This window comes from Leuciscus leuciscus (assembly GCF_965113295.1).
Source record: "Leuciscus leuciscus genome assembly, chromosome: 1".
NCBI classification, from domain to species: Eukaryota; Metazoa; Chordata; class Actinopteri; order Cypriniformes; family Leuciscidae; genus Leuciscus; species Leuciscus leuciscus.
In genome coordinates this window covers 76265764-76291066 of record NC_138725.1, presented here as the reverse complement: position 1 = coordinate 76291066, position 25303 = coordinate 76265764, and the positions used below count along the sequence as shown (strand labels likewise).

The 25303-nt window shown below is 37.1% G+C and overlaps 2 long non-coding RNA genes across 2 annotated transcripts in view; both read left to right on the top strand.

Annotated features, from left to right (window-relative positions):
• The window catches only part of LOC309513126, a 284332-nt gene that overhangs the window by 24017 nt on the left and 235012 nt on the right, over positions 1 to 25303 (top strand). The gene's annotated exons all lie outside the window — the stretch shown is intronic.
• On the top strand, positions 11055 to 16239 carry LOC309513116. The gene is made up of 2 exons (XR_014211317.1): positions 11055 to 12014; positions 14525 to 16239. It is a non-coding gene; the product is annotated as an uncharacterized lncRNA (long non-coding RNA).

Here is a 25303-nt window from a genome sequence, read left to right as displayed (position 1 = left end):
ATTTTTTGCCTTCTTCAACAGCATGTTATTAATCTTGACACAATCCACTTTGAAACATTTTCCTGTCAGTTTACATATTCTCAGACTATTTCGTCTGCATGTGTGCCGAGCAGAAAATCGAGAGCATGTTTCATGCACATTTGCACTGTGCTGTGATTTTTCATATTAGTACTCTGTTGGGTCTCCAGATGATGTCAAATTTGGGTCCTGAAGCAAAACGCATGACTCTTTAAAACTATATTATTTAGACACTGTTCTTCACAGTGCAAACAGTATATGACAGCTGAGCAAACAGCTCTGTCAACAGGGGCATACCATTACAGTAAATGAAGGGCATGTCTTTTTTTACCCAACGTGCAATTGTGTCCTGTGTTTACACACGTTTGTTTAAAGGCTTCTCCCTCCACTCCGCTGGTGTGCAGTGGATCGTGAAAGGTTCCCCATCTGTCATCGTTCATTGCACACCAGCGCCAACGGGAATTTCAGTGGAAGTTATAAAAGCGTACCTAATTGGTAATAAGGCCCAGGTTTCCCATTTAAATAATAACTGCAGTATTACCTCAATGTGTGCAGTAAAGAGTACATGTAGTGGATGATGCATTTTACCACAACTACAGTAAACTGGAATGCTGTAGATTACAGCAGCTTTGACTGCTTCAGTAAAAATTTGGTTATTTAAAGTTAAAGGTGTAATCTAGCGGTTGCACATGTGTTCCAGACATGTTAAGCATTAGCATACATGTGGTTCATAATTTGAACCCGACTGACTGACTTCCTATTAGTTTATATCAGCTGTGTGCCATCACTGTTAACCGTTAAAATAGCACAGAGCCCTACACCTCCCACAAACTTCACAGACACCTGCTCCATATTTCATCTCTCTGATCATCACAGAATAAAATGGAACTACATCTACAAACAGATTCGGTTGTAATATATTTTAAAACAAATTTTCAAATGAGTCCTTATTTCCTCTAGCGAGAAATTTGTCTACAGCTGCTGCTTTGAGATAATATCTTACACTTCTGGTTCAGTTCACCCACATGCTTGTGGATGTACTACAAATAAGTAGATGCATGAAAAGTGTTGCCTTTATTTTCATGTTTTATTAATGCCAATTTAGTTAAATTGTTATACTGTTTTATCCTGGCAGGCAAAAAATATATATATTTGTAGGATTTACTTGATAACAGTTCCTCATAACAATTTGCACTAACACATTTTAAGTAAGTTTTACTGCTACTGCTCTATACAACTTACCTGTTATTATCAAGTAAAATCTACTTACTATTGAACTTAACATTCATTTGACATTTAATTGACACTTAACATTTAATCAAAGTAATTAAGTAATTATTACTTAATTATACTTAATTTATTTAATTTCACATATAGAATTAAGTAACATCTACTTAATAAATTTGACAAAATTAACTTTTTACTCAAACAATATAACACTGAATTAAACCACACTTTTTAAATGTATGCTTTTCTTAGAAACATCTAAATAATTAATACAAAATATATTGTATAAATTCCATACTGTATCGACATAATAGAAGTAAAATGATGCCCGAACACAGAGACCAGAATACTTGGTACACAATACACAATGACGGTAACATTCGATAAATCGTTTTTGAGTTTGAATGTGTCATTTTGAGTAGACGATGAATCCAGATGTCACAGAATGGCAAGTTACCAAACTTAAAGGTATAGCGGAGGATCTTTCAAAATTTTAGATAAGACCCGCCCTCTCCACTTTTTGAAAAGTTTGATTGATTCACCAGAATGATTGACAATTAGGAGGACCAATAGTATAGGTTACCCACCAGGAAGTAAAACATCCTCCGCTATACCTTTAACAATAAAAGCACTGATAAAACAGAGTAAATACAGCTGGAAAACAGTGAAAAATCTACTTTTTTGAATTATTCATGCCCCAGTGCATGATGGGAACACCAGTATTAGAAAATTTGAGTAGGTTTTACCTAATTTTATATTGTTGATATTTACGCTTTAATATCTACAAGCTTGAATTGAGTACAATAGGATTTACTTTGGGTTTTTTTTTACGTTCTTGCCTGAAGTAACTTTTTCATGTAGAAATTACATTTGTTTTTTTTCTGTAGCATTTACTTCAGCACAGAATCATTTTCACCAGTGTAGTTCCACTATACAATGAATGTCCTATTCATAAAAATACATGAATCAAACTGGTTTAAATACACATGACCTAGTGGCTTTATCTCCAGATAGGCAGAGCAGTGGATTTGAATGGAGGGAAAATTATCTGTAGCAGATTCCAGGAAAAGGGTAGATATAAGAACACATGAATGAATGGATATACTATCTGCATTCTTTTGAATGGAGCCTGTGTGCATCTGTTTCCATAGAGTATGTTTGAACAGTATGTTTGAGAGCTGATTTTGTTACAGACAAATGCTTCTCTGAATTTAAATAAGTTGCTGGTACTGTTTCAGGCAGACCGTACGATTTGTGGAAAAGCCTTTGCTATTATTTGAACAAGTCTTCATAGAAGCTCACAATTGCAGAAGAGTTCAAAGCATTTCCAGGTAGCTGAGGTTTGACTAATTATAACCGAGTCAGATATGAATGTTAAGAAAGAGCTGTTTTGAGAATTAGGGTGTGCTCAACGCCCACGGGAACATCTGAACGTGTGGGCGAAACTGTTGCAGTTAGTGGGTTGTATATTCTTGAGCTACAATGTTTCCTGTATGTTGATCAAATAGTTACAGTATAAAAACACTAAAATAAATAAGTATTTTTTTTATAAACTACACTGAATATACACCAAAGATGTTTACAGACAAAAGGTGCATTGCTAATAATCAAAAAGTTTATTTGATTTACTTAAAGCCGTTGATACTTATTCCGTGGCTCTTTAAAGGTAAAGTGTTTATATATATATATATATACTTTGTCTAATCATAGCTTATACAGCCATTTCTAGATTGGTTACCCAAAAAGGTCAGCACCACTGACCTGCAAAAAGTGCATTTCTACCATCGGGCTGAACATAATGAAGAATGGTTCCAGTTGTGTTTCTACTTGAACATGATTTGGCACAGTACCATTCTTGGCCTGGCTTTCTTAGCATGCTAGCTAATCGTGTTCTGCTGGGCTGGTGGAGCACCTGTAGAGATGTTTATGGTTGATTATGGTTTGACGATCATCAGTGAGGTCCATTATGTAAGCTAACTCATTAAAACACATACAGTACAATATAACAACATTTTACTCATAAAATGTTGTCAGTATGTCAGTATCAGGGAAACTTCCTACCTATCTACACACTGTAAAGTGATCATCCTCTATTGTGTGCTCACTCCAGTGTTTACCTACAATATCAGGCCATCGGCCAGTCCTGCGTCAGCAAGCTAATGCATTTTCTAATCCTGATTTCACAGCACCACAGTGGAAAATGAAACCGTAAATCTGCCAACTGGCCTGGATCGGCTAGGAAGGGCACAGTCTTACAACAAAAAAAATGTTGATGGTGGAAAAGAGGTTAAATATTGCACTGTTTGTTTGAGCAGCGTTTTCCAAAAGCGGCGATAGCTAACTATGGTCTCATGTTTTGTCGTTTCCAACATAGTCCAATGATTTGGTATTTCTTAAAACAATAGATTTAACAAACATTCAAGGACAGCATTGCAAAGTTGTGAGGTCAAAACTACAGCTCTTAACCTGTTTAGAAGCTTAGGGTACGTTTACACAACAACGATGCACTAAATCCATGAAATCCATGAAAACGACTAAAATCGCTGTATTATTTATGGCAGGCCAGTAGGTGATGATGTCACTTTGTAAAGAAACACAACGAGCCTATAGATAATGGTATCGTTTTCAAAAACGTGCACTTTGAAACGCTTTTTCAAAAGATTGCATTGTCAGGCCCCCAAAACACTGTTATCATGTAAATGAATGGCCAAAATACATTAAAAAATGTCTGTTTTTAGTTGAAAATGGTATCGTGTAAACTGCCTTATACTTTCTTGTTAGGTTTGACGTGTGGACTTAAATAAATCATTATTTTGAGCTAAATAAACAAGCTAACATGCAGTACAATGTATTTCTTACTCCACAACTTCATCGACAACACCTGGGGCCAGATTTACTAAACAGGGCAAATTAGCAAGAGAGCATAATCTCATAAAAGCACTGATGTACTGTAGGTGGAAAGTTCTGCTCGTGATCTACTGACGACACGCAAATGAAAGAACACAGACACAGCCAGATCATTTCCATAATGACCAACACAATCTACCAAGAGCTGCGCAAACTAGCTTCTGGTTTAAGACATGCTTTTTTGGGGCAGTAAATACCAGTAAACTGACTAGCGCAAACCTTAGTAAATCCCCTTGCATGATTCATTTAAATATTCTCCTCCCATAAATTGATTACATTTTTTAAATGAAATCTTCCCATTAAATTTTTTTTTAGAGCTGATTTTCAGCAGAATTAAAGTCATTGAATCATAATTTTTCTGTTATCACTGTAAAGCTGCTTTGAAACAATCATTCATTGAAAAATCATTGAAAACAATGTATTGCATAAAAAGCACTATATAAATAACTGATGCATCGTGCTTAAGCAGCAAGTTATGTTGTTGTACGGGAAATGCCTTCCAGCCCGATGCATCATTGAATCTAACAATGTCATGATTGGGGGCGGGGCTATTTGTTCGTCCCGCCCCAATTGTTTATTTGGAGTTTTACGACTCAGCCGCTGCATTGCTGAAATGTACCCAAAGGGCTCTATTTTAAGGATCTGAGCGCATGGTCTAAAGCGCACGGTGCACTTAAGGCGTGTCTGAATCCACTTTTGCTAGTTTAACGACGGAAAAAATGGTCGGTGCATCTGGCGCATGGTCTAAAAGGGTCGTCCCTATTCTCTTAATGAGTAATGTGCAATAAACCAACCAGAGCCTCATCTCTCATTCCCTTTAAATGCCAGTTGCCCTCGCGCAATGGCAGTTTCGCTATTTACATGGCGGAATTTGCAAGTGGAAAAACGGATTTGCTCGTGTGCAAGGTTAAAGCGAGACCATCTACGGGACAAAGTGTACACGCATTGTGGACCCGCCTATAGGGTCATATTACGAACACGCTCTTTAAATGACAAAAAAATCCTGCGCCATTGACTTTAGACCAGGTTTCAGTTGGTCAATGGCGCAGTATACTTCAGTTGCCACAAAATAGCAACGCGCCAACAATGTGCCTGAACACACACTCGATTTCAGACCAGCACACCCAAATACATTTAGCTTAAACAACTTGGCGCAGGACGTGACAATGATAACTGCGTCAGGCTGAAACTAGCAAAAAACACTTGCGCCGCGCCTGGCGCTGCATTGCACCAAGTGTATAATAGGGCCCTAAATGTCAATTGTGTATATTGATTAAATGTATATATATATATATATATATATATATATACATACATATAAGCTTCAAATAAATACTTCCTGTAAGATTAAAAAAAAAAATATTGGAGGTGTCACTGCACACTCATCCAAACTCTTTGATCCAACTCACGTTTACTCAAAAGGAGCGGCAGGGTTTTTCAGGAGTGATGATGTGCCTGTGGGTTTATGAGTGTTCGGTTAGCTCCAAGGCCTCTGTGTATGTCATTTCCTGTCAGAGTGGTGAGTAGCCAGGATGTCTTCTCTCTGGGTCATACAGTTGCATTGAATTGATATGACTAAAGCACCACCCATATTTTCTGTAATATAAAAGCTAATAAAAATAGTCAAATAGAACTGTTGTGAATCTCAACACAAGGCTGATTTTGAGTACAAAAGGATTCTTGCTTATGAAGTATTGCTTAAATAACTTATATAGTGTAGACTATAAATGGCAAGCTCTTTTCATAAACCAGGAAGAAATTAACTGAGAACAAAAGAAACATGGCACTAATCTCTGAATCATAAGATGATGATACATTGTAATCATTGGAAGGGATTCCTGATACCACAATATGAGTCACATTTCTCAGACACTTCTTTGAATCACTGAAGACCTTACTTTCACATATGCTCACTCACTCATGGACAGCTCTCACCTACCTACAAATAACATCTATTTAAATCTTCATTCTTTCTCCTAAAAGTCGATGGGATTAAATGGAGAGCAAATGGAGAATATCCAGCCTTTAAGATGTTTCTCCTAAAAGAAAAGAAATCTCACATTGCCTCCTCTAGAGGTTCAGAAGAGATCTCAGAGATCTCCTCAGATTTTCCATGATATGCCTACAACGACACATGTAAGATTTCAGTATGATCTCAGACATTTCTCATTACTTTCATTAAAGACCAGATTATCTCCTCCATGCTTTCCCTGAAATTCCAAGGGTTTCTGGTGAGCATCTGTTGGGCTAGTTTTTGTGGTGTTGACAGGGCTTGACATTAACCTTTTGTTCACCAGCCACTGTGGCTAGTGGTTTTTCAAAGTTTCTAGCCACTCAGCATTTCACTGGCCACAATTTTGATATCAATACCATGGGGAAAAACTGGCATGTAGATATTTTTTTATATTATCTAATAAGCAGGTTTATTAGGCCGCTGTCCCTTTAAGACCTGACGCATAGATCCATTATACTGTTACACATGTGTTTTCTTTCTCAACTGTTTACGTTCACTTAAAACAGAACTGACTGTGTTTACGAGAATACTCGAGAAGACTACTCTACTACTCGAGAAGACTACTCTACTACTCGAGACTGTTTAAGGTCAATAAGTAGCGAAAAAGTGGTTTTATGTGCGCGCTCTTTGAGTGTGAGCACAAAATCTGTGGTGAATGAGTAAAATGATGCACAATACGCGCAACCCCTCGCCAAAATTCAAGCCTTGTAACACCAACAATATTCATCCGGAGCAAATGAAACAAGCAAGTAAGGCGGGTTTGTGTGTAACTCGCTGTTGGAGAGATGAGAGAAAGCACTGCCTGTATCGTGTGTCTATTCTGTGGAAAATGAGTATTGGAAGCGTGGTATTTCAGTATCAATATGTATCGAAAACATTTTTTTTTTCAATTTTTTGAAAGAACAACATTTTGACAACACATTGCGCTTAGTTTATTATTTCAGATGCCTTTTTTTAAAAACTACAATTGAAAAAATGTATATATTATATAGCCTATAAAATTACACGCCACTGCTGAAATCCACCTGCATTTGGCAGGTGTTAATGTCAAGCCCTGTGTGTTCCACATGTCAGCTCTAGGCGGGCTCACGTCAGCGAGAATTCGCCCCGATTCAACATGTTGGCTATCGGTGAACTCTAAACTCTGATTGGCTGTTTAGTTTAGCGAACGAGAGCGCACGAGAATAAAAGCGAATGTAATGAAAGCGAGCAAAGTGAAGACAGCTGAGCACAGACAGAAGGCTGAGCTAATTTGACTTAATCTTGAGCACGTTCCAATACGCAAATATTTTCATAACAATATGAGCTGCCTGCAGCAGTGAAAGGAATTTGAGTAAATGTAATTGGTTACTGTACTTAAGAATCTTTTTGGCTACTCTGCACTTTGACTGAGTATCAAAGATATTGGCAACTTTTACTCTCTAGGTGACTGCATTTTTTAAATGTATTTATTATTATGGCTGCATTCGAAATCGCATACTTTCAATATTATACAGCAGACGAAAAACAGTGTCACAAAAAAAAAAAATCTGAATTCACAGTACTCATAAAAGAGTAGGCAAAAAGAACCAGATGACCTACTTCTGCCACAGGAGAGGATTTGTGAATGGCAGTGAACTGACGCTAGTAGGTCACGTGATAATGGCAGATGTAGTATGTAGTACGAATTGCATTCATACTACACCAATTCATACATACTTTCTTTGGCGGTCGTGAAGTAATTACTTATTCAAAATAAGTCCCTTAGAGAGTATGTCAAGTCAAGTCACCTTTACTTATATAGCGCTATTTACAATACAGATTGCAATAGACAGACTCTGACAGGGTTTTGTCGGATCAGTGTGTTACGTCGGTGTCTGTTGGTTTTAGTCTGTGCTTGTTTTCGGCACATATTCAATCGGTGTCGGGTTGTGGAAAGTCTGAGAAGTGACATACTGTAATCTGGTGATTGTCCACGTTGGTCAGCGTCTGTCGTGCAGTTGTGAATTGGCCTTAACTCGTCAACATAATTTAACCAAAGTTATGCAGCCAATTTGATTATTCTTCACATTTTATGGCAGCAACTGAACTTGAAGTTGAATTACGTGGATTTTTTTTTATGGTGTACCTTTACCATACAGTACGTGAACAATTGATTTTTATTCTTCTCCCCTTACAAAGTCTCCTGAGTAACGACAGCGCACCCTCTGAGTAATACAGTTTTCCTCTGGATTTCTCTAACAGATGTAGATTCACACAGCATTATGACTGTCTTCCTCTGAAAAATCCTCCTCTTTGATTCAGTGCCCTTGTCCTCACATGCTCTCGCCCGAGGCTGGTGTTTAAATATATATCACTCTTATCTTTGCTCCTCAGCCGGTTGAGGCTTTGTCCTCACCTGACCGACCTCGTGCTATTTGAGCTTGTTCTCCTTCTGCTAAACTTCTGAACCGCAAAAATGTGTGAACACCTGTTGCCTGGCTTGCTTCTGATTCCTGGAAAACTGACAGGATGTTACAGTAGATGAGGTCTCATAATGGCACTGAGAGATCTGCAGTAGTGGAAATACACACACACACACACATTCGCATATAATGGAGAGAAACATGACCGCAGTAGTGGAAGTGATAAAGACTGAGAGAGTGTGCGGTGTTTAGTACAGTGTGTGTTGAGGGTCTTTTTAGTTCTACAGACTGAGTCAAAAAGAATGCGATACCACAAAAGAGGGGCTGTTAAGACCACTCGAGATACGTCTCTGATCAGGGTTTCCATGAGAGGAAATCTGAACGTTTAGTTACTGTAAAGCTTTGACAAGTGTGAGAAGTATAAAAAAGATGTTACTCAGATGAATGCGTGTTCACGGCTCTGTGTGTGGTTGTATGTGTCTTTTACGATAATGCAAGTAATGATGGAAACACTCTGTGTTGCTGATTAGCTAATGCAGATGACAGTAATTGTTTATTTAGCTCACCTAAATGAGAATACTATATACTGAAGAAAAAATGGTCTCTGCAGAAATTGCTAGTAAATGTCACAAACGGTTGCGAGGAATCAGCAAGTGACCTATTTATGAAACATGACATTTTGGTTACACTTTATTTCGGTAGTCCACTTTAGACGTCCTACTAACTATAGGTAACTTTGCAACTACATGTCAACTAACTCTCATTAGAGTATTAGTAGACTGTAGTAGACTGTTAGGTTAGGGTTGGGTGTTAGGGTTTGGGTTAGGAGAAGTTGACTTGTAGTTGCCAAGTTACTTATATTGAGTAGAATATCTGTTGGGGGACCAACAAAATAAAATGTTAGCAGATATTAAGTAGACAGTCTACTAATACTCTAATGACTGATAGTTGACATTTAGTTGCAAAGTTACTTATAGTTAGAATGTCTAAAGTGGACTATGTACAACTTCACAGTGTAGACCTTTAGGATTTTTTTTTTACTATAGTCTAATAGAAACCCTATCCCTTAGGCCGCAAAAAGCGTTTTAGCCAGCTGAAAACGCCAGAATCTCTTCCTCTTTAGAGATTGAGATTAATGTTCAACTTTGGTATTTTTACCCAAAGTTGAACATTTTTCAACTCTCTGCAACCAGAAATAATCGCCAAGCACGCTGCGTGAAATAGATGCTCAGCACCTCAGCAAGAGGTCATGACATGGATTTTTTTTAAATTATTTTAATACTTTCCTTGAGGTTCACTTATAATTTTAATAAAGTTTAACAAAAAAACAAAAAACAAATATACATGCAGAAAAAACTATTATTTTCAACCTTTTTCAAACTTTTCAGTAAACGGCCTCTGTTCTGATTGGCTAACATCATTGCATAGGAAACAGTTTCAAAGCCCACTAAGTGAGTAAGTGTTTTGAAGACATTATCCGGTAACATTTTAGTTTAGGGTCCAATTCTCACTATTAACTTGTTGCTTATTGTGGCGAGCAGGACGAGGCCGGTGGCGTGATTGATAATGAGCGACACCTGTGCGACGCACCGGTCTCTTATCTCTCACGGAGGAGCGGAGTGAGAGAGGAACAGACCTGGACTTGTGTTGTGTTTTGTTTATTATATGTGACAGCAGTCGACCGTGAGGGGCTGCTCTCTTTTACTTTCGTTTTGTTGTTTGGTTATTTTACGTTATTAAAGTCTTTAAATGTTCACCGGTTCCCGCCTCCTTCTTCTACGTCTAACTGTGTTACACTAATTATCATGTTTGTTTTTTTACTGGGAAATTGGCTGTTTATTTGTACTTATAAAGCACATATTAATGCCTTATTTTGCATGACCTTATTCTACATCCCTTAATCCTACACCACACCTATACTTAACAACTACCTTACTATCTATATCTAAAGTGTGACTCATTCTCCATATAAAACAGTCATTTACAGACAGCTTTTAATTATGGTCTGCTGTCAGATCCAAGATGGCTGCTTCATGTGTCAACAAAAGTTTCTTTGTGAACTCCCTGTGCCTCTTGTACAAAACTATCTTTAGTCAAATGCTCCGAACAAACATATAATCCTCCAACGCGATTCAGGACACCATTAAGATAAACCATCCACTTGTTCCCGACGCTGGGATCCTCCTGAAGTCTGTACAGACACGCAAACCAAACTGAACTCCATTTGTCCTGTTTTTGTTGACAGACGCAAGCGCGTTTGTGGAGTACATCAGAGATTGAACACATACGCTATCAGTAAACTGTATCCAGTATAGACCACGTCAAGGATTAAAGTCATTCCATGTCAAATCAACCAAATTTCAGAAGCTTCTCCGGCTCACATTTTTCTATTATTATTGACATCTCAATATCTCTGGGATTGATATAGGCCCTTACAAATTAAGATTCCAAAAGAAAAGTTTATTAAGAATTAGAATCTAGAAGGATATTAAGATATGTTTAAAACTATTAGAGTTACAGGCATGCAAACTTTGGAAAAATAATATTTATGGCACTTAGGTATATCATATGCAATTGTGTTAAAAAAAACGAGATACATTGCTAGTTTCAACATAATTTGTTGTTCAGATATTCCTCGGATATAAAAAAAATGATCACCTGTGTGCAAAGTGACCCACATTTGGTTTTCAACCACTAAAAATGTGTACAATTAACCAATTTATTCGTGGAACCACATTAAGATCTCCATATCTCTGGGACTGAAACATATAGGGCCTTTAAAACATGAATCTAAAAGGATATCTTTAATACTTCTTGAGCAAGAAAACCGGAAGTGCTTTTTGCCATGTTTGAACTGTCACCGTTGGCATATAATAGAAGAAAGATCACTAAAGTCAACAGCTTTAACTATAGACCTACCAATCTCTGTGTAAAAATAAAACAATGATGTTGCCATCTTTCTAAAGTCATTTTTACCATGTAATTTGATCAAATCTCTGGTGAAAATTGTCATTTTGACCTCCTCGACAAAACAGTGAATTTCTCAGTAAATATACATTCATGACATTTAATATTTTGTCTTTCTTCTTAATTTATGTATTTCTTTCACAAGAAGAAAAAAAATCCCAAATTTTAGCCAGGGACCTCCGGTTGAGTTGACACAGAATGACTCTAGATTTGTGAACAGGCCGAACAGACAGCTGACGTTTGGGGTCTACATGAGGTGTGAGTTTCTGTAGACACTGCAAGAGCTGTGAAAGACAGCATGCGATCTTGCCCACCTCTGTGGCGTAAAGTTAGCATGCATCATGTACATAATTTCTGAGAAAGAGGAAGTGCCTGGCTGTTGACACAACAGCTGATGTGTGAGAACCATGGCTGGTTCTTGTAAGTACACTTGAACTGAATTCAACCAAATTAAACATGAGGGCCGTGACTTCCTGTGGTCTTTCAAGTAAGAGGCGGTCAGTTGCTTTCTTTTTATTGTTTATTTAAAAAATAAAATAAAGTGTGAGATAAATGTGGTGTTACAAGGTACTAAGAGTACACGTTTGTAACTGAGTTACCTGGAACTTGCATTTCATGACAACAATCTTGTTGCTTAATTCTTTAATTGAGAAAGCAACAAGAAATGACATCAAACTGTCCATCTTCTGCTGATTGTGAAACACTGTCAAACCCAGAATCTGATTTACTGGTAATTTACATGCAACAAAAGTTTTAGTTTTAGTTTTAGTTTTGTTGATGATGTTAATTTAGTACAAATGTATTAATGACTTTAATTTGGATTATTTATCTTCTATTTGTGCAAATGTGCAAACCCTGATGCTTCAAGCTATAAACAACCTTGATTTTGTGAGTGTTCAGAATGCAGTTCATAAAGTGTTTGCGTACTTGCTTCTGGTCTTGGAATGCAGTGAACCTCTGTTGAGTTTATTACTTTTATTATGTATGAATGAGTTCATTACTTTCATTATGTTTTTATTTCCCCTGAGGTCAGCTTATAGGCTAACCATTTCCATAGATTTTCTTATTCTCAAACTGTTAAGATCAGTCTGAAGTGTTCAGGGACGTTGTCCACAATACATTTCATCTACATTAGTGGTTTTCAAACTTTATTGATTCACTAAAAATAATAAAGTCAGTACATTTTTTTAAAAGCGCAAAACATGCAATGAACATAACTTTTAATTGAAATAAAAAAATTCAATATTTCACTGATGCTTTGGCTAAACAATATATAATCAATGTATAATCAGTTGCTGCAGTGAGCTCTTGAGAGTCTTCTCGAGGTGCTTTTCAATGGTGAATAAGGTCTATGCTGGGCTTGTTCAGACAGTGACAAGTGAACGGTCTGAAGAATGATTCAGTGGAATTGTCTTTCAGTGCAACTTTATAAAGACAGAGCGCCAACCGCTTTCCACGCCATTGCAACGGCTGTTTTCTCAACCCCCCACACACACACACACACACACACACACACACACACACACACACACACACCTACAGTCCATAGCAAAACATGGACGATGTCTTTTAAAGTTCAGAGTCACTGCCAAGTGTTAAAAAGTACAGCTTTCTGTCTTTCCAGTAAGTCTCTTTTAACCTCTTTCAGTTCTACTGCACTGGAGATTGATCAACGACACTCTGCAGTGACACAATATCTTCACATGCAAGCCAGCGTCTTTCCCATTTTTGTAATATTGGCCAACGTTCAGAGTATTCCACTGTTACGAGAGAACATCTTGGCAGAATGCCCTTTAACTGTGCACTGTGAGTCTTCCGGGCAGTCTTACAAATCTTTTTTAAGAACACAGTGTTTATGTGTAAACCAACTAAAGCAAAATGATCCGCTGCTTTGGCATCCTCCACTGTTTTGTGACGAAATGTTACTATTCATATGACAGGTTAAAGAGGTACTTCATGCGCGCAAAATGGGCTTTAAATAAAACTCGGTTGCCTAAACAGTAGAAGAATTAGAGAATCAGAGAAAAAAAAAGGCTGTTGTCCCTTTTTCCAAATAGCCATGGGCCTTTTAAACATAGTTTTCCCAGTGCGCAAGTTCAACTGAGGGGGGACCGTTAAATTTGTTTTGCATATGGGCCCAGGGCTGACTTGCTAAACGCCACAGCTTATAACAGAGTCAAATATCGCCTTGCTTTAGTAGGAAATTCCAGCCTGATCTCACGGCAATTCGTACGAATTCATACGACCTCACTCGTACGAATTAGTGCGATTTTTGCTAAATCGTACATATTTTACCTACCCATGACCTACCCCTGACCCCGCCACTAAACCTACCCATCACGTGGGTTTAGACAAACCGTACAAATTCGTACGAGTGAGGTCGTACGAATTCATACGAATTAGCCACCTTTTCATCACGAATTGGTCGTGAGATAGCGTTGGAAATACTTCTTAGCAAACTTTCAGTCATAATGGTGTCGACTTGTATTATTCCCGTTTCAAGAATTCCAAGAGTAAAAGTTTAGCGGTTGTGAGTTCCTTTGGGTTTCCAGTGTAAGATCCAGTGCGTTGTAGGAAGCGGCTAAAGCAGGTAATCGTAAATACGGAGAGAACGGCAACACGGAAAATCTGAAATTTGATTTCAAATGATCATGGATCAGGCCAAACGGAGGGGAAAAAAAGAAAGAAACTACGGTTCTGTCAGTTCCCACCAAAATTGATCTTGGAAATGACTTGGAATATGTAACACAATTAAGTTATATGGGTTATTTTGTCAAATGTGGGACTATAAACTATTGTTATATGGAAAGATTAGGGTTTAAACGACATGAGGGCGAGTCAATAATCCTGTGCTTTATCCGTGTCATGTCAGGGACTTCAGGTTGAGTTTCAACTGGCGTGGCTCTTAAACATAATTTCTTTAGAAACACATTTCTTAAAAGTTTCCTCTTTTCTATGTGGGCTCTATGGCAACAGCAACGGTAAAATAATATCATATTTCTTTCAGGTGGGCAGCTAGTTTCCATGGATGCACCGAGCTGTGTTTGTGCTGGGCTTTGTGCTGCGAGGTTTCCATTGACGTCAGAGTCTCTGGCTGTAATCTGGAGCGGTCACCATGGTTGCAGTGTATTTCTCTCTCTCTCTCTCTCTCTCTCTCTCTCTCTCTCTCTCTCTCTCTCTCTCTCTCTCTCTCTCTCTCTCTCTTTCTGGGAGTAGTTCCAAGCGACCGCTTGTCTTTTCCAGTTGAAACGTCTCTCTCTTTCTCTCAGATTTTTTGGGATCAGGGATATAATTACTGTAGGTACTTGTTTAGAGAATACTTGAACAAGAAAAGTGAAAAAAACTTTAACGTAAAAAACAAGGCTACCTGCGATATAGGCTTTGGCACTGGAGACAATCTAAACAATTAGGCAACTTTTAATATCTAAATTTCATTATGTATCTCCTCTCTTGTTTTATTGTGTGCCAGCAAACTGTGCTGTAGGAAAAAAGAGAGCAGAACGGTGAATGACGGAGATCCAGTGTGATTCATGCTGTGACCTGTTATGATAAGTGTCACTGAAGATCACGGCGAGACGGCGTTCTCCATCGCTGTCTGCGAGCTTCATCTTAGACAGACCTTTATCTCACACTGCAAAAATGCAGGAGGCATTGTAATGTTGTCATTTCTTGCTGTTCAGTGTTTGGACTGTGCTGAGAGATTGGATTTATTATAGTGGGATCAAAAGGTCTGAGATCACACTGAAATTATGCAAAAAAAAATTACATTTCAGGAAAATGTTGGTTATTTTGAAAACTTCTGTATATTGCTTTATAATTATAATTTTTTTTTATAATATTTGAATAAAGGTCGAAATAGATTAACATTAATATTTGGTAAATACTAGATGGGAATTGCACAAAGTTATTATGTGTGAAAGTCACAAGACTCAGTGCTATACTCTATTATATGTCTGAGTTGGACGTGTTCAGCTGTTTTGTTTAACTTTATTAAGGTCGGATTTGAAGCACAACCTTCCGTGGTGCAAAATCAAATATTAATGCTTATTTCGAGGAAAAGCTAAAAGGCTGTTTAATTATTCCATGTTTTTATTGAGCTGTGTTGATAGAATCACCAGAAATGACATTATGTAATAGTTCTCATACTATACACCCTTTACATGAGACACATCACCGCTGAATTATCATACAAAGGAAGGACATTCAATAATGCTTCAATAAAGTCTTTGAGAATCGCTATGAATCACCTTTTTACTCTTTCTCTTCTTTCCTTTTTCCCTTTCTACTTCAACCTCTTTGCTTTGCTTTAAGCACTTTTACAGTAAGCGGAAACTGTCCAGCCTGACTGTGTTGAAAATGAAACAAAGGACATTCAATATTTTGACCTTTTCTTTGTTTCATTTGATTTTGGCATTCATTGTGGAGTCACATGCACACGTGAGCATTTAGCCTTTTTCTGTGTAACTACAGTACATGGAAACTCCAATCCCTTCAAACAAAACCTTCTATTTATTCATAGTGAAATTTTAAATTGGTTCCCTTTCTACTAAATGGAACTCATAACTAATCATATGACAATACATGTTACGACATGTAGGAGGACCAAAGGGCATTTGGAAAAATGAAAAATGTCATCGCTGTAAATGCCAAAATAATGAAGCAACTGGTATTTTAAAGAAAGATAGTACAAGCACACATTTCAAGCAAACATTTCAAAGATCACTAGGTTAGAAAAAAAAGAAAAAAAAGAGAAAAAAAATAGATATAGGGATCAAAGTGAAGACAAAATATTGAGAAAGCACTTTATTTAAATACTCACTTTAGACATTCTACTAACTATAAGCAACTTTGCAACTACACGTCAACTTATCCTACTAACCCCAACCTGACAGTCTACTAACAGTCTACGAAGGGGCCGTTTACACGCCACCATTTCCAACTAAAAACATTTTGGTGGGCTAAAAACGCTAACTTTTGAAAATGGGTTTCAAAGTGGAAGTTTTTGAAAACGACACCTTTATTATCTCCATCTAAACTACAAAAACGTGAATTTGTGAAAATGGTGATGTAATGCGCATGCATGTTACGTGTTCAGTCTATTGGCACATAGTGTTTCTTTACAAAGTGACATCGCCACCTACTGGCCTGGCAGCAGAATACAGAGTTTTTAGTTGTTTTTGCGGATCTGTGTAAACGGAGATTGTGAGACAGCACTGTCATGTGTGCGCCTCATACTCTAATAAGAGAAAGTTTACATATAGTTGCAAAGTTACTTCTAGCTAAAATATCTAAAGTGGAATGTCTAGAATGTCTAAAACATCGAAATAGGGTGTAGCCTTGAGACATTTGTGGTTGTGTAAGTTAGTGAATCATGTTGATAGTTTTTACTCTCTACATCTGTGGTTATTCACCTGTGTGAACTTGAAGAGAAAAGACTTCAAACATCCACTAAATTCACCAAAAACATCAGCTGATTAAACAGCACTGATGATAACTGTCACGGTGAAGGCAATGAAGATGTGAGTAGGATATAATAAGAGCCATTTTACTTTATTAGTAAACAAAAAAAGTAATCCAAACACGAGTCAAAAATCACCATAACAGCTTCACAAACAAAAATACAATTCTGGACAGCGAGTAGAGCTAAACCGAGGGCTTACTATACACAGGAGATAAACTGAACAAGAAACAGGTGCACAAAGCAATCAGTAACCATGACAACAAACTAGGGCATGATCGGTAACCTATAGGAAACAGAAAGGAAGCACAAGAGCCGAACGGAAGCAGAAAAGCAAGTACACAATCCACAGGACAGAATATAAAACTGACCAAGACACTACGTTTACATGGACAGCAGTAATCTAATTTATTGACCTTATTCTGAATAAGAAAATATTCTGATTAAGGTGTTTACATGAGTTGCTTTTATATTCCTTTCCTGTTTTACATGTATAGAACATAGATCGATTAATGGCACACACAATTAAGTCACCATGGCACGCCGTCCAACGTTCCTTCCTTATCAACATACAGTTCCTCGTTATGGTACCATATGAGACCCTGGACCACAAAACCAGTCATAAGGTTTTTTTTTTTGGTTTTTTATTTATTTATACATCATCTGAACGCTGAATAAATAAGATTTCCATTGATGTATGGTTTGTTAGGATAGGACAATATTTGGTCGAGATACAACTATTTGAAAATCTGGAATCTGAGGGTGCAAAAAAATCAAAACATTGAGAAAATCTCCTTTAAAGTTGAGCATTTATGTTGGCGATTGTGCTGCATTCACTCACAAAAATACATGTTTTATATATTTACGGTAGGAAATGTACAAAATATCTTCATGGAACATGATGTTTACTTAATATCTTAATGATTTTTGGCATAAAAGAAAAATGTATAAATTTGACCCATATAATGTATTGTTGGCTATTGCCACAAATATACCCGTGCGACATGTGACTGGTTTTGTGATCCAGGGTCACACATATGCAGTTTTGGGTGTTTAATTTAAAATTTTACAAAAGCTTCAAGTGCAGTAAATAATTTGTCATGCTATACGTGCAAACAGACGAAGGCGAATACAAAATCTGAAGCCATGCTCTCTTGTTTGCCGTCAAACGAAACGGTTGTGTCGCAAAACACGGCGAAAACTCCCACACGACATTAGTGTGATTAAAGTGTGTACATGTCTTACACATGTCTTAATTCGATTCGTGTTTACTTCGAGTGTGACTTTAGCCGGATTAAGGTAATCAGAAATCACTGTTTACATAGTAGTTTCTTAATCAGAGTATTGTTTTAATTGGCTTAATATCGGGAATATTGTTGTCCATGTAAACATTCTAACGGTCTCATGCTGAATTCTGAACCACATACTAGCATACATACTATTTCTGTCATAGAAAGATATGGTAAACATAGTACGAGTAATATACTAGTATGCGGTTCCCAATTCAGCTTGTCATCTTTAAAATAGCTCAATTCAACATTGTGTTGTCTTAAATGACATAACAATGTGAAATTACTATTTAATTACCTAGATGTTTTGTGTAATGAGATAATGCATTTGCTTTCATGGTTAAAACTCAAATGCCATGTAAATGCTCAGCTCAGAAGTCGCGAGGTGTGGTCATTACGTAATAGCAATGCATGACTTGCTTCTAATAAGGTACTGAATGTCCTCACTGCTAATTATGTATTTCTGTGAAACAGATCCAAACCAGCTGATGCGGTTGTCTGCCCGAAGCTATCATTACTGTTTCTGCCATTCAAAATAGAAGTATTCTCTCAGATGAGTAAGGAATCTATTGTCACAGTTCCACTGGAGCGCCGGGGATTCCTGAGAGCTCTTTATCTCTGTTCAAAATCAAAACAACAGAACTCCGAAGAAGAACTAAATCACCTCAGGGCTTCTGACTGGTCTGTCTGGTATTTTTACCCTCGTTCCCCCTGAATTTCGCCTGAATCAGGGAACACTTTGCTGGGCCTTTAGAGGGTAAACACCTTTTAAATGTTTTAGATACCGAGTGGGAACATTTGCCGTTTTAACTGTACAAAGTCTCAAACCAAAACGTCCATCCAACGTTCTATGGAAACTTGAAACACATGCCACCTATAGAAATGTAACATGCTTATCTACTTGTTCTGAAGTATAAATCATTTTTCCATTGTTTTACAAGTTATGCAAATTGTTCCTCATTTAGGATAAGAATACGCATGATGTCATCCGCTTTTCACTGTTTCCATGAACTCTGTTGCGCTGCTATTTTAGCGTGCTGTTGTAAGCAGGATGTTGCAGTGCTCGTTTTGGCTTTTATATTGAGCAATGCTGACAGATATGCACAGGGCTGTAATGTCATTTAAGATAGTTCGTAATCAAGATTAGTAACATCCTGTATGAGAGCATTTTAGCCATTTCAGAGAAGTGCTCTTTGAGAAAGATTAGCTTACTTACTGAGGAATGCAGTCCTCATGCTTAACTCCTCATGCTTAAAAAGGTTTGCGAAAGAAAATCTTTGGCATGTAACAAAGAGTGCTGAGGATTGTGATTCTTACGATTTTGCCTGCAGACTTTACATTGCTTGGAAAATCTCACAGACTAGAGGAGCGACCCAAGCCATATCATAGAGATCATGGACTTGTTTGAAATGTGACAGTATAAGTCAGAGGTCTTCAATCCTGCTCCTGTGACAAACTGTCCTGCACAACTATAGGGGCTGTTTACACAACACAGTTTTCAATTAAAAACTGAACACTTTTTATGTGTTTTGGCCGTTGTCACAAATGTATGCACCTCTTGATGGAAATAAATGTTGATTTCCATCAAGAGGTGCATACATTTTTGGTCAAGATCTTGTATTGACAATGCAAGAGTCCAGCACTCAGTAAAGTCTCCTCCAGCACATCCCAAAGACTTTCAATGAATTGAATGTCTAGACTCAGAGGTGCCAATTCATGTATGAAAATGATCCTTCAAACTCCTCCCAACCATTATTTCAAAATTTGAGCCTGATGAATCTTGGCATTGTCATCCTGGAATATGGCCATGATGTGTCTTCCTATATGGTTGTTTAAGAAATGAAAAGCTACACACTCTTTGGCAACTCTTGCCAAAGATATAACATGCTAGAAACATAATAATCACTACAAAAAGGATCCAGTCATAGACTCTAAGCATTTGCCTATTTAAATCCAAACAGGGAATTTTTTTGTCCGGGAAGTGTGTAAGAATAGTTCACCCAAAAATGAACATTTCCTGATTATTACATTTCCCCAAGGCCATCCTATATGTATATGAATTTATTTCCTCAACCGAAGGGAAATTAAGGTTTTGGAGGAAAACATTCCAGGATTATTGTTATTTTTTTACAGTCCAAAATTCATATTTTGGTAGCTTCAAAGGGCTCCACACAACCACAGCTGACATATTTTCTAGCCAAACGATCAGACACTTTCAGAAAAAACAAGTTTTTTTTTGTACTTTTAATCAACAGATGCTCACCTTTGTCCTGCTCTGCGAATCAAGACTGCTGAGTTCACAACCTCTCGCGTGACATATGCGCCAAGAACTGTGTACAAATGAGGAGAAGGAGTGCTGCCCAAAACAAATATTCATTGCTGGATATAAGTATTTGTCTCAGTTTATTGTTAGAAATGGTCCGTTCGTGTGTGTATCCTGGATGTAAAATCCTCTAGACAATGGGATGATTCTTGCCGCCTACGTCGTGCGTGACCTTCCCATCCATGTATATGTATATATATATATATATATATATATATATATATATATATATATATATATATATATATATACATATCATAGATATATATAGATTAGCGGCTGTTTCTATGGGCCACTATAAGTTAGTCGTCCGCCATATTGGAACAGTCAAAGCTGGTCCTTCAACACTAGAGCATCTGCAACTGTAGTTATGCACATGTATGAATATCTATATTTGCAATAGACTTCAGCAAGTGATTTTCACAGGATTTAGTTTATCATTAACACAAAACAAGAAGGAGTTAGCTAACAAAATATACCAAAAAATACTATAGTTTAAAATCTGTAATATTGAGTTAATACATATAAAAACACAAACCAACACATTCTAACCAGTGAAAGGTTATCCCACTTCTTCAGGAATTAAATTTTTTACAGTTTTTAAAACCAGTAATGCTGTGGCATCTTGGAAAAAGCATAGAATTTTACTGTGAGTGATGACAGCATCTGAAATGTTGACTGTTCCAAGATGGCGGACTGTACTGTAGGATAGCACCTATAGGTCACGTGAGAGTTCGTGAACTCAACCACCTTGAGTCATTTTCTTTATCAAGCAAAGTATATGTTAATTTGAGAATGTTTAGATATGTCCTGCCCTGTCTTCTGGTTTCAGTGGAAATTACATCAACACATTCAATAATGCTGCGCTTTTCAAGGCACTCCATTGAGCCTTTGAGAATTTGGATGCACCTCTAGTTTTATTATTCTGTAACTTTATTTGAATTAAAACATTACATTGTATTTTGCCCTGTAAACGCATTAAAAAGAAAGTCTCGAAATGTCATTGCGTCACTGAGAGTCATATGCGAGGGTGTTATATCATTCTGTAACATGTCCTCACATGGCCAAAGTAGTCATAGTCCTAGGCTATAAGCACAATGAGTGTGATTATGCATATGAAGGTGTGTTTACATATTACACTTGTATGAGTAGGAGTTAGACGTGCCCTGCATGACTCACTCCACTTATCCAGTGGCTGCACTTGTATCACAGAAACATGCCAAACAAGCACTTGTGATGTTTCTTGGATTATGAGTCTGTTTGGAACAGTGTGTTTAAACCTGTACACTTTTAGGCAGCAACCAGTCGTTTACAGACAGAGCTCAAGACTTTCGAAATATTGACGCCAACCCTCTCACAGCCGCTTCTCTGCACAGAGATTACATCATTTCCCTTTCGTCATACGGGAAAAGCGCAGCTCCACAGCTGCAAATGAGAAAAATGACAAAGAGGTGCTTGTAAGGGGACGTCCCTCTGATCGCGATCGACGTCTTCTCATTTTACTACAGCCATTCATGTCGTAAGCATAGGTTATCACAAGTGTCCATAAAGGCACCGCTTTATTTTCATAGACATCTGAGATAAGTGTTCTGGGAAGTTATGACATCTGTTGTAAAGTTGATAACAAGTAATATTAATGCACTGCATGTACTTTCTATAGAGTTACAGTTAGGGTTTGGTTTAGGGTCAGTTACTTATTATAGGTATTATTACAGTAAGTGCATGTGTAACTACGTCACCTTAAAATGAAGTGTTACCGAAAGTGCTGCACTACTTTAACAACCTGCTATTTCTTTTCTGTAATTTTTGGTAAATTCCTTAATATTTGACCTCAGTTGTCGTCGATGAATCATTATAGCCTCATACTTCCACTTAGCTGGGGAAAAATTAAACTCTGATATTTTAGTCCTACTTACATTTGATTAAGTGTCATTTGTACTTCCTTGAATGGGTTCTCTTTAAATCCACAACTTCCTTAATTCTTAAGAAAAGAGCCCTGTCAAGGCAGAACACGTTGAGCTCAGGAAAGACAAAGGCAGGGTGGCACACGGCTTGTGACAGAGAGAAAAGGGGAAAAGCAAGAGACGTCGTGAAGTGTTTACGACAGCAAGCCTCTATCGCAGCTCGCTGTGTTGTGTAATTACAAAAGAAGTTCTGTGGAATCACATGATCACTCCCGGCTACTAGAGAATTTCACATTTGATTACAAGTACACTGGAAAGCTCTGGCCGCTGGCTTAGAACTGAAAAATAACAAACCTCATGAAAGGATCTTTTGTGTTTTTTTATCACAGCAACTGAAAATAAAAACAACTGTGTGTAGTGCTGGCTATTGGGTTAGATTTGAACACACCATTAATCCTCAGCGTTAAACTTCTGTTCCAAACTCATTTGGCTCTTTTAGAGAGAGGCGTGCTCTAATTTTCCTAAGTGGACAATAAAATTGGCAGAATTATATTATAGACTTCCACTGAAAGAGGGAACTGATCCAAATCTAGAGACGAGAATATCACAGAGACCTGAGGGCGAGACCTAGCAACTCAATGAGAACATTTTAGTAAAACTGATGCCTAATTAGTGATTTTAGCGACTTTTCACACCCCGTAAGCGACTTTTTAACTAAAAAGCAGCTAGTTGCTTACATGGCAGGTGCAAATGCATGTATCTGATTCATATCAGAGTTATTTCCACATATGAATGAGGCCTTAAACCGATCTGAGAATATCAGATATTTTTTACATTTATGCATCTGGCAGACGCTTTTATCCAAAGCGACTTACATTGCATTTCAAGGTACACATTTACATTCTTATCAATTCTTGCTTTCCCTGGGAATCGAACCCATGACCTTAGCGTTGCAAGCGCCAACGCTCTACTGTTTGAGCTAAAGTAAAGTTTTTTCTGCATACAAGTTCATGGGTCATATCCGATCTGTGCCACATGGCAGGAAAACAATCAAAATTGGGTCACTTTAACCCATGTAATATAAATGTAACCTTAGAGACTTTCTGAGCAGGCTTTACCTACTTTCCATTGAAAATAATTGGCAACACTGCTTAGAAACAGCATAGCTGTTCCCTGGAAACCACCCATAACCCCTTGACAGGAGTTGTGCATACTTGCATACAACACACTCTTCAAATAATGTAAAACTTTCAGTTTCAAATCTGAAATCAAAGGTCACTGGGAGGATTGACTATGACTTGAGCAGCATGAATTTTGTAGTTTGTGTTCATTATTTATCTTTCATGGTATTTCTTTTTTTTTTTATTATCAATGAGGGTGCAGCAAACACATTGTTGACAGCACATATTGACAGTGTTGGGGTAACGCATTACAAGTAACTCGAGTTACGTAATTAGATTACTTTTCTCAAGTAACTAGTAAAGTAACGCATTACTTTTAAACAGAGCTGGGTAGATTACTTACAAATTGTAATCTATTACTGATTACAAATTACAAGACAAAAATTGTAGTTAGTAACGTAATCCATTACAATACACATTTAAGGTAATATAATCGGACTACTTTTGGATTACTTTTAGATTACTTTTTTGTTTATTACATTGATTTGAGTAAAATAATAGCACTGTAGGGGGCTTGTGAGTTTAATGAAAAGCTATCAAGTAATTAAATCATATTTTTTAATTAAAATAAATAATAAAAAATAAAAATAAAACAATACTAAAAAAGATTACTTTTCTTTATTTGTTTGCCTGCATGTCATGTGACCATTAAACGACATCAGAGAACCGTGAACTTAATTTTATTTTTAATTATGTTATTTTTATTGACTGAATTTTATGATTGACCTAACTTACAAAATGAAAATCTCAGGGGGTATTTCAAGTAGATATATTAAGTCAAAGAAATTTCAGCTGACAAAATAAGTTGGGGAATCCCTGAATTGCATGTAAATATGAAATTACTGAATTTGTACAAAGCCTTCCAAAGACTTAATGCATGGTTAAATTGACACTGAAACTGATAAAATAATAATGAATGTGTGAATCAGGAGTTGATTAGATATGCAGTGTTGAGAAAACACATATTTCTTTAAATTCAGTGTTCAATTGCTGCGTAGTTCTCAGTTTTCAGCGATAGGCTGAATATTTCCTGGTCAGTGTTTACGATTCCACAAACCCTGAAGACCTTCTGAACGTTTACAAGCAGTAGTGGTTTTAGAAAGGAACATTTAAAAGATAAAAGATAAGTAGCAGGGAGAATCAATGAATTATGAATATTTTACTGCTGTTCTGAGAATAACATGTAATCATGTAATCAATAAAAAAGTAACTGTATTCTGATAAAAATTATTTTAAAATGTAATATAATGTAATTACAAGTACTTTTAGGAATCTGATTACGTTTATCCAGATTACATGTAACCAGTTGCTACCCAGCTCTGCTTTTAAGTTACTTTTTCAAATGAGTAACGCAAGTTTAAAAATAGTGCAAAAGTAATCTTACACATTACATTCTATAAAAAGTAACATAATTAGTTACTTTTAAGGAAGTATAAGTTACTTTTTAACTAGCTTTCCCTAACACTGCGTATTTACAGCTGAGAGAATTTGCAGACAAACAGCTGACTATCATTGAACTCTGGTAAAGGTTTGTTCTGCACATGCGTGGTTGCACGCCTTTGTGTGGCTGGTGTGAAACTGTTTCCTTGGTACAGCTCTCATTGTTCTCATGTGTTGTGAGACAGGTGTGT